The following is an 11,367-nucleotide window of genomic DNA, read 5'->3' on the forward strand; positions in this document are numbered from 1 at the left end:
TCAGATCCTCCCAGTGCTGAGGGAAACACTTCCCACGCGCAGAGATGTCATTGCTGGGTTATTCTTGGGTGAAGGGCTGAGCTTCCCCATCCTCCCCTTAACTCCAGATATGACGTGCAATTCTACCCGAACACCCCCTCTCCCGCCAAAAAAATTAAAACAAGTGCTTTCAAAATTATAGACAAGAAATTATTTTAGTCCTTCAGTATACAGTGTGCTTCCTCACCCCACCACCCCAAAACAAAAATCGAACTTCTGGTTGGACAGCATCAGATGTCACTGAGGTGACCCCAGCCTCTGCAGTTCCAAGTCTTCCGTGTAGGCGTCACTGCTACTGGAACTTTGCATGACGATGTCCTGAACGTTTTCTCTCCTTTCCTCACATAGAGGTAGCTACTGGAAATATCAGAGACAAGCTATTATTAAACAAGTGTCTCCAGTCCAAGAAGTCTCCTCGGGCAGGAAATGAGGGGGCAGGCTGTATCAGTGATATTTTTATAAACTCTGGTTTAAAAAAATTCTTCAGATGGTCACATTATTTCAAGACTTTAACATCTTTCATAACCAATTGTCTCTTATCTCATCCCCTCCATTTATTCCTCTTGAGCCACGTTCTAATCAAGGTCACCATCTCCAACTTCTCCCATACATACACAATAAAAATAATGTGGTTGCAGGATTCTATTAGTAAAAGAAACTGAAGAGGTAAAGTAATTTGACAGTCTATGTTTCCTTTCCATCCACTACCCACGTATACCCCATCTCACTCCTTTCCCTCAGTCACCAGAGTGAAGGGGCTGGAAAATGTTGGTCTGGTTCCTTTTAGAGTCAGTTCCCTGGTGGATGCCGTCTGGAGGTCTTAGGACGAATGAGAAGTTCTGCAATTTGGATCAGTGGCAGAAGCAGGTAAACACATCAGGGAAATAGCCTATGACAGGAGGGGACAGAAAATGATAAATAGTTTCTGATACATTCCTCAGCTAAACTGCTACAGTGGCCCCTATGTCTCCTATAAATGGCCATTAGTCTCTTTTGGAAAGAAAAATAAAATGGTTGTGGAAGCCTAAGTTCATATATACATACAAGATAAGGAGGGAACTAAGATGTAAACCTAAGGAATTAACTAGTAAACTCAAACCTTTTTGCTCTGACCTTGGACATTGCACATTGTTTCATTTTTATTCCATGAATACAAGTCTCTGCTTCTTTCCTGCATTAACACATTCAGTTCAAGGTCTCTGTAATTTCTCTCCTAGTTTTCCTTCTCCCTTGTACAGTCTCTCCTACTTTGCTGCCTTTCAAACTATGTGAAAATGAAGCTTCAGAATTATGAAAACTACTACTTAATGAAGACCCTTATTCTAATGACAATATTGCTAGACTCTCTTGAGCTTCTTATCCCAGGATCTAGAAACTCTTCTCCAGCAATCTTTCTCACAGGACCTCTGGAGAGGGCTTTCCCCACTAACAGGAAGTGGAGGTCAAGTGAAAACAGTCTAGTTCTTATTACTGAAGAGCTGGGATTCAGAAGTACACTTTTTTGGAGGAAAATGGCTAATTTTACCTCTATCCATGACAGGACACCAGAATTCCCAGTTGTTCCCCAAACCCTCCATTAAAAAGAAAAGTTAACAACCTTTTAAATTCAGATAAAATTTTAAACCTTAGGATGTTTTCCCTATAGAAAATAACCAAGTTTGGAACAAGCACTCAAAAACAATCAGCTCCAACAGTTTGAGGAATATAATGAAACCAGGAAGATCAAAGACTCCAACCCTAGAAGGGGCATTTCTACCCTTAGGACAGACAATGTCCTTGACCACAAACAAAATGAGCCCCTCGTCAAGCCAGCTTCCATAGACCGTGTTAGGGTACCACCAAAAGACCAGGCATGTTTAAAGACAGTAAATTCATCTTGATCATTGTAAACAACTTTCAATAAGTGAATCAATGGTGTTACCTTCAGATATGATGAATAACTGAAATGTTTGGTGTCGGCAAAAAATACAGTGTGCCTAAATCCTCATCTCAGTCTCAGTTTCCTTATCTAGAAAATGAAGACAAAAGAAATACCTGTCTCACAGGGTGACTTGTGGATTAAATAAGAAATCCGTAAAATGCTAAGAACATTTCCTGGAATATAACAGGTGCTAGGTAAATATTTTTATTGGTGCTACTGAGTGGTTCTAGATTAACTTTGGGTTTGGGAACTCTTGCATATCAGCTCTGAGCCAGTTAATTATTCCTCTCACTTTCTCCCAAAGTGACAGGTTTTTCCCCAGGCCCCATCCCTCTCTTCCTCAACAAGCCCTAAGGTAAATGGCCAGAAGGCTAATGACACATGACAAAGGAAGGTGTCTATCAAGATCAGCTTTTCTAAAGACAACTTTTAGCAAACATTAGAAAGCAACAGGATATTTCCTTCCTATTTTGGAGAGAATTGTAAAATCCTGTAAGTACGTTAAGGATTAAGATTAGATTTAGAATCCTAGAACAGAAAGCATCTTTGCTGTTGTCAGTTACCTGTCCCCAAGTAACACTGCTCAACAAACTAAAAGCAAACCAAATCCAAAACTCTCAATAGAGTATCTAGTTAGAAGAAGCTTCAAACTGGCAATTAATGGATTAACTCTTCATGCAAAAAAGCTAGAACAATTAACAAATCTACTAGTAAAAACAAGGACTGCACTATGTAGAAATACCAAAAAAACAGTGGCCAGAGAGAAATGTTATCCTTCATTACCAGCTTCAGTGCAATTAAGGAGAAAAGCAGCACACTCTATCAGAACAAGGGGACCAACCCCTGCCCTCCCCCAAAAAACCCAAAACCCAAAACACAAAAACAACCAAGCCTCTTTGGGAGGAAAGCAGAAGTAATCTCCCCACCTCCCTCCACTCCACCCCAAGCTCCATAACCACACTAAGGGCTTAAGCCAATTGCCTGTGGCCCATGTGGTCAGAAGTTGGGTTTGTGTTTCAATTCTACCACCTAAAGTGTCATCACTAGTTATTTCTGTTTTAACTGGTAAGGTGAGGAAGGGGAAACAACGAAGAACTTTTTTTTTTTTCTGAATACCTATTTAAGTCCCTTGACAGCTGGAACATAATCACAGAGAACAAAAGGGACGGGAAATAAATCTACCCATTTTCCTAGTAGACATTTAGTTCAACTAGTGGTTGAGGGTTCTTAAACACTCTATTGTTTCTAAGAAGGGTCACATACCCAAGATGCCAAAAGCAAGTCCAAAGCCATGGAAACACATTTATCACCTTAACTCTTCTTGAAAGAAGCTGCCAAAAATCAATGCTAACCCTATCAGTTCCATCCACAAAGCATTTGAGTAGAAACACTAACTTCCATTTTATAACTCCTGAATGGCTGACAAAGGACAGCCAACAAATAGCAAGCAAAATAGCATAGGACACAAGAAGGAAAGAAACTCAGACAGGTCAAAAATACACCACGTAAGAAATTCAATACAACTGGAAAACATACTCTCAGGCACCAACATTTCTCCTTTGGACACCTGTTCCTCCCTGACCTCACATGCCCCAAGCCCAGGGTAATGGCTGAGCTTGAAAAAAAGTTGATACTTAAGAGGTCGAGCAAACTTGGTGGGCCTGAACCAAACTACAAAGCTTAGCTCAGTTACAGCATCATTCTAATAGCCAAAACCAAATTAAATCCCTACATACAGTTATTCTGAGGTACAGAGGTAAAGCTTTTTTCAGTGGCTATGGCCTCCACCCCAAATACATTCCACTGGTTAAGAGGGATGTAATGACACTGAAAGCATTGTGCTACCCACCTGCATTGCCAGAAAAACACTATTCATTTGCAAAAAAAAAAAAAAAAAATTACTACTTGTCAATGCCTGTCCAATCATTCTTGAAGAGTAGAAGCAGAGCAAAAACATAGATATATCAACTGAATACCCTTTACCCAAACTCCAATAGAAACATCTCTTCATTTTCTTCTGCATACCAGATTTGAGGATAGTCCAGAGTTCAGGAAGGATACTGTTTCTCAGAAGTCTCCAAACAGTTAGCATATTAATACACGCAGATTTTATGGCTGTCTCTTTCTCAGTTGGTACTTCTTCTTCTCCCTTGCATTAGCCTAGATTTAAAAAAGGGGAAAAAAAACCCTCATTGGATCAATCTGATCTTCAGCTGAGGATCCCTCCATTCCTGGTAGTGAAAGGAACAAAGAAAAATGAAAGAGGTGTTGAGGAGCCTGTGTGGTATGTTCCCTGGGTGAGGGAAGTGAGGAGTGGTAACCTAAGACACTGGTGTGACATCACAAGACTAGCTAGACTAAGCTTTAGGAAGGATTCTAGAAACCAATGCCAAGAGATGGCAACATAAGGCCAGGACAGCATAAAATCTGACTAAGGCTCCAGGAGAGGGAATTAGCTCCTTTAAGGATGTTTCTTGAACCCTGAAAAGTCTCTGAACTAGAAGCTGCCTAAAGTTCTACAGTCAGTCATCTGGTCCAGGCATAAAAGCAGGTGCACGGACCTGGCAGGCTGGTCATTAAAGCTCTACACAGGGACAACAGCTGTACTCAACATTTACTCGTTAAGCTGTGAATAAAACATCAAGCTTACCTGCCATCCACAACCACTACTTCACACATTTCACTCTTGGTTGCCCAAGCAGTGGCAGCAAGTTCTCTGCTAGACGTGAAGAAAGAAGACCAGAATTCCTAGAGGGCAGGATAGATTTTGACTTGATGAACAATTTACTATGGCACACAGGGAAGATGGGTCAGATTCAGAAAATCTAGATTTTTCCTTCCAAGTAACTTTAGCCTCTTTAACAAAACACACAAGGCTCTACTCAACTATTTGACAGAAGTTAATTAGCCCTCTACCCACAAGGCCTGACCCTGTCCTCTGCTAGCTTTTTCTTTTACTGACCTTACATAAGTCCCCCACCTCCTCAGCTCCCAGCTGTTTCCTCTTATTTTTCCAGCTTCCTCTTCCCCGCCACCTCTCCTTTCACTTTCTCTCCCCTTTCATTCAGCAGTGAATGCTCAGAGAGCAGATGGCAAGTAGTCAGACCAAGCCAGTGAAAACGTTTCCTGAGTAGCAGGTATAAGGTAATCCCAGAAACAGGTATTCTGGGGTTGGGATATACATTATTTCTGCCTTTTAGCAGTTTTCACTTTAGATGGGAGAAGCATAATAAACTTATTCCTCGTATATGAAAGACTATCTTCATACCAATTTATTAAAACTAGATTTATAATATGGGACAAAAAAAAGTCTCTCAGTGATGCTTCTGAGGGACAAGAGGACTTTTTTGTTAACATTGGAAGTGCTAACTTTTATTCCTACCGTAATTCATCCAGTCTTCTACATAGTACCTTTACCCAAACTCATGAAGCCTGAGGAAGCCCTCATGTATGTTCTATACACAAGTTTAGTTAGCTGAGGCAGTTACTCTGACTACTTACGCAAAGGATATGGAAGGGTCCAAGTTGGTACTATAATCTCTGATTAGCTGTCTCACCAGAGAAGAGTTGAGAAAACTGAAAAGGAAGATTGACTACTAGAGGTGGGTTTGGGGCTTATTCCAGTGATCTCCTTAAAAACCACAGGAATTTTGGGAGCAAACTCACCTAGGAAAACAGGGAGAGGAGAGGGAAAAGGGCACCACAAGTCCAACATCTCCAATCAGTAACGTTTACTTTAATTTAGTAAGTCTCTCCTGGTGGCTCTAAAAGCCCTGGTAAAAACCTGGTCCTAGAAATACTGCAAGGGTGATACCTAGAGAATCAGCTCTGCTCCAGCCTCAAATTCAGGCTGTGCCAATTCCAACCTAGAATGACACAGTCAAGATTTTGCAAGGCCGGCAAGGACACTCCAGGGACTAACTTTGCAGTTCACAATGGATTCTAATCAGCTTGAAGACAAAACAAAGACCTCCCTAATGTGAACTTTCTCCTTAGAACAGTGGCTCACGTGTAGCACTATCCCGTAACTATTATGGAGGCTTTGCTATCTCAAGAAACAAATATTTTTTGATCACCTATTAAATGCCAGGAACCGTCTCAGTCACTGGGGATACTTTTAAGGATCTCCTCCAGTGGTGAAATCAAAACTTGAAATAATTATAGACCAGTTAGACATTTGTACAAAGCACTTAAAGAGCACTGGGAAGGAAGCACATTTTTAAAGGGAATATTTGCTCTCTTTAATACTAAAAATGAGACTTCACCTCATTGGTTCTCACATAAGTGATAGCTTTGACACCAAAGATTGTCATCTAGGGTTGCTGATTATCAAAACTGTTGCCAAAGAGTCTGTATACTCAGGGCTAAGTGGAAATGCAGGCTTTTATTGTAAACTGGAAAAGTGTGAAGTCACTACACACTGGCTTTTAAAACTCATCTACCTAGAATGGTAAAGCAATTCAATCTGGTTTTGTGTTGTGGATCTATTTTACTAACACAAATTTGTCTAAGCATGTACTCAGCTACCAAAATAAATGCACATTTGTAGACATTTATGCATTCATAGGGTCTTTTCTATGCACTGTCCTTTGTGAGGCTGCTGCCTAGTTAGAGTGGCTAGCCAGGCCCTGGCCACTGTTATGATATGCTCTCCTTCTGTGGGGCCAGACTGACGAGTATGGGTCAAAAGAGGGCAAGGGCTTCTCCGATGCTGGCTGTACACTACACACTGGAAAGCCAGGGAACTAAACATCCCACTTTCTTGCTGCTGGGCCCTGGGCCATGGCCACTATTACTAGATTAACTCTTTGAAGCAGCCCCCAGCAACCTGGCTAAGATGATGGATGAAAGATAGCACCATGGGACACCCTGGTGGCATCAGGTGGATACTACAGGTGATGTTCACTTGAGTCAAAGACTTAACCTCCCCCTAGTAACCTCCCCACTGGAAAAGGCAGGCTGGCTTAAAAAAAGCCATGTGGTAGTAAAATAAACAGAAATTTGTCACCAGAAGACATGCATTCAAATTCTGGGCCTGTCACTTTAACATCTCTGAGCCTATTTTCTCAAACTGCAAAATGAGGCTAATACCATTTGAGGATTAAAGTGAATCCAAGTAGTTAACAGTTAGCTACTATTTTCATTAATAAGGTATTTGTTCTGTCCTTGCATTCTTCCCCTCAAAATTTTCCATTAAAAAAAAGGAAGCGAGGGCATGAACCCTTGAAGTCAACACTTTGGGAATAAGCCCCATTACTTCTCGGCCTTTTGGCTTACATCAAGTGGGAATAAGCTCCATTTGACTGGAGGACCACACTACATATCAGATCAAAGCTATGGGTTACACTTGCTTAGGATTTCATGAACGTATTTATTTAATCATAAACACTTACTAAGCTGTGTGTACTAGCACATTGGGCACCTTCAAAGAAGTGTCAAAAAGTTAACACAGTCCTTGCTCTCAATGAATTTAGCTGGGGGAAGTAAAACACAGACACATGAGACAACTAGACAGCAGCTTAAAGGCAACATGCAAGTGCGTGCATTATATGTGACACTATATAAACATGCTGAAGAAAAGCAAAGCAGAAATACAATGCAATTGGTCCAAGAATGCTGAAGTCTTTAGTTGATAATGAAAGGGTGGAAGTAAGGTAGCAAAAGGAATGAGGATGCTTGTAGGATGTGGGTGTGTGTATGTGTGTTAAATGTTTGCTGAGTCTCTTGGCTTTGAAAGAACTGCTTGAGCTAGTTGATCCTCCATCAGCCTAAGACCAGGGTAAGGGTCCTGGAGTAATGTTAAAGCTTCCAAACCAATGAAATATACCATCCAGTTTCTTTACATAAGAATCTTTTCATGGATAACTACTAATAATGAACCAAAATGACTGAATCCCAATGAGAAATCTGCAGGAATTCTTGACGAGGCAGGACCACTTAATTCAGAGATGATTTAAGGTTGCTTCTCTAAGAATCAAGCTTAAGTAAGAATGATGGGAAAAGGAACTCAGGAGGAAGCAGCAAGATAGAGAAGTGCTCTACCCTTTTAGGAGACAATGTCAATTCTTGATGATCTGTACTGGAAGAAATGTGCACAGCTTCCAACAAAACTCTTTCTGACTTTACAAGACTGACTTCGGGGGCAACATTTACTTTTCCAATTATACTTGGTTTAGGTTAGCATTTAAATTAATTTATATTTCCTAGCTTCCCAACTAAGGAGGAATTACTTGACACAATGTTAGGATTAGATATTACTTTCTCCAGTAATCCATCCACAGATAACTGTTTGTGAGACAGGCTTTTACAGGAAGCCTTCTATTAAGGAGTACTAAGTTCTTTCCATTTCTTGTCAATCAATATCTGTTAAACTGTGTCAGCACTGCATTTGGCTCATTGAGAAATAAAAATATTACAAAAATTCCACTGGGCAGGAAAAACTAACACAAAACTTTCAACAGTAACAAGACGAATTGTGAAGAGACTAAACGTATCAGAGAAGAGAGCTATAATATGGGTTAGAAACTTGCTTTTTATACTTTCAGGAATAAAGTTTAACTTGAGGATGATCAGGATTTGAAGCCACACGGTGACGGCTAAGTGGGAGGAGGAGAGGAAAAAAGTCTAAAAACATAAACAAATACATAGCAGCAAAAGTAAGCATAGTATTTGCCAGATCAACCAGAGCAGGGGAAGATGTGATTGAGAATAGTGATAAATTGGAAAGGTAGACTATAACCCACTGTTGATTCACATTAGGTGAGTGACATAACATTTTCAGAAGATTCGATGTGATGGCCAGGGTGGAGACTGGAATCAGTGAAACAGGCTAAAAATCTTGAGTAATGAATTTGGGTGCACAGACGAGGATTCTGGTATGGCAAATGGAGATGGCAGGGAAATCCAAGCAGCATTTCAAAGAACTCTATCTGGCAAGTAAACAAATCTCTAGTTGAACTCAAGTCAGATACAGTGGCACCGTGGCTAAGAACAAGTTACATTAAAAGTCTTCAGACTTGACTACCACCTTGCTGCAAGTTTACTACCTAGTTTTAGAGGACAAATGAGCCATTTTTAGTTTTCTTTGTTGCAGTGTGCTTTTTGTACTGCTAACCAACATTTTACATTCCTAGTCTTAAGATGTGGATGTCACTTTTGGTTAATCTCTTAATTCAAAAAATCTTTTAAACCTCCAAAAATAATTAGAAACACTCCAGGTTACAAAATGGAAAGTGATGTTTTAATGTTACGTACAAACATTTAGCTTCTACTACACAGTAAGTATTGACCGAATAGGGATTTATTCCCAATTTAGAAATAGAAGAAATTCAGACCTATATTTACTGGTTATTTATTCAAGATATTCAGAAAGGGAAACAAATAATTCAAACTTCTAGGTTTCTCTTCCAAAGCAACTGAACTGAGTAATTATCTTTCGAGTGTCTACTCAGTGCATAGCACCGTGCTATGTACCTGGGAGGAAAAAGGAAGAGATAATGACCTGTTAGAAAAGACAGATATATAAACAACTCACTGATATCACAGCAGAATGGCATAAGTTTTAAGATACAGTAAAAATAATACTCTGTAGAAACATTGAGGAAGGACCAATAAGTGTATTCAACTAAGTTTACTTAGTGACCATCATGTGCCAGACATGGTCTTGGCTCCTTAGAAAACAAGTTCATCAACCAAGAAAGTTGAATTAGATGGATAGAGCAAGCAGGCAAGCTAGGTGACATATGCTACACTACAGGTATATACACAGTCTGCGCCAACACACAAGGGAGTGATTCTGTCTGTATGATGGCTGTTAGAGTTTACAGAGGAATCTTTTAGGGACTATTCAAGGTAAGTTATCCTTCTCCAAAGGAAGAGATGAAGAACATTGCTCGAATAAGAAATAGTAGAACCAAATGCAAAGAAATGCTGGAGAACACCAAGTCCTGGGATATGAAGTATACCAAGGGGACAGCTAGAGATGAGACTAGAAAGGTGGGCTGGGGGTCAGGTTACCAAGGGCCGATATATTCACCTAAGGAGTGTATCCTCCTCGCAATGAGGTTTCAAACAATTTTAGCAGGAAGTGACATAATAAATTTTTCATTTTAGAAAGATCACTCTAGCAGCATTGGCTGGTGAAGAGTTGGACTTGGGGGTGAGGATACTAATGGATTTCTAACCATCAGTGGTGTTCATTGACCACATAAGTAGATGTTGTAACTTTAATTTCTAGGCATGCCACTTTAAGGGTAGAAGAGATTCACCCCAGGACTTAAGCTCCTATTTAATAGGCTGTCCTCTGTTTGACTGATGTGGCAGTCCATTCCTAAGTATTAAACCTTAATAATTGCCCCAACCTGAAAGCTCATCCCAAATTTACACATAAAGACTCCCCTACTAAGACCCAGAACCTCAGAGTACAATTCTGCCATGCCTTCTGGTACTTCAACAATCTCCAAGTTTCGTCTTTTTTTTTTTTTTTTTTACAAAGGGAATTCTCGATTCTCATTTGTGCCACTTTGGATTAGAATGCCTCTGCACAAGTTAAATTAAGGAGGCAACAGAGCTAACAATTTTAGGACTAAAGACAGACGTTATCAATCTAGTGTACTTTCAGTAATCTCAATCCAATTTGCTGCAAGGCTGCTAGTCACCAACCACATTCTGTGTAGCCTCACTTGCTGCATAAAATATCTAGCAAGCAGGGTAATCGCTATGTAAATTTGATTCTTTGTTCTCTACTAGAAACACCTTTATTTGTCCTCTTTCAGTCTTAGTCTTCAAAGCAGACAAGTTTTTAACATTGTTTTAAAGCAACTGCACCCACACCGATTTTCTTGACTAAATCGGATCAAGTGGGCCTAATAGACTTTTAATAAAGTATTCTAAGTGACAATTTAAAAAGAAGGCAAGTTTGTGTCCTTTACATTTTTACAATGTAAAGTTGGGGGAAGGGGGGTGATGGGAATGACAAATGCTTAGGTGTTAATTCCCAATAATTTTCATCTTAAAATGGCATTAAGTAAACATGTCAAGAGAACTGCGCAGTGACTTTTTGCTCACAAGATACTCTGTGTACTTAAGGCCTAGAGAACCCCAAAATATAAATAGCCAACCTGATGATAAGCAGGGTTTTAATACACACTATCATTAAATGTCTCTTAGTAATGCCCAGAAGACTGATACCACTCCAGAAACTGTTTCAGACCATGAAAAAAACTATAAAAGTCTCTGAAATGGACATTTTTCTAGTATAGGACCAATTTTATGCCTAGAATTTTTTTGCAGCACATCTCCTCTTGTACGCAATTCTTACAATTCTGGCCTTACTATTCCATACCTGGAGACGTACAAAATACGCAGAAAAACAAGCAGATTCACGTCTTCTGCATTCTCTCTTAAGT

The 11,367-nt window shown here is 39.9% G+C and overlaps 1 long non-coding RNA gene across 2 annotated transcripts; it reads right to left on the reverse strand.

Annotated features, from left to right (window-relative positions):
* Positions 1-175: 175 nt before the first annotated feature.
* Positions 176-7,722, reverse strand: LOC103546332 (uncharacterized). Of its 2 annotated transcripts, XR_011523395.1 has the most exons (5): positions 5,462-7,722; positions 4,611-4,708; positions 3,986-4,120; positions 785-928; positions 176-396 (listed from the first exon to the last, which is right to left on the reverse strand). It is a non-coding gene; the product is annotated as an uncharacterized lncRNA (long non-coding RNA). The 2 variants fall into 2 exon arrangements; XR_011523394.1 differs by lacking the exon at positions 5,462-7,722 and having other exon boundaries at positions 4,611-4,750.
* Between the last annotated feature and the right edge of the window lie 3,645 nt (positions 7,723-11,367).

The sequence above is a fragment of the Equus przewalskii genome, chromosome 10 (assembly GCF_037783145.1).
Source record: "Equus przewalskii isolate Varuska chromosome 10, EquPr2, whole genome shotgun sequence".
NCBI lineage: Eukaryota > Metazoa > Chordata > Mammalia > Perissodactyla > Equidae > Equus > Equus przewalskii.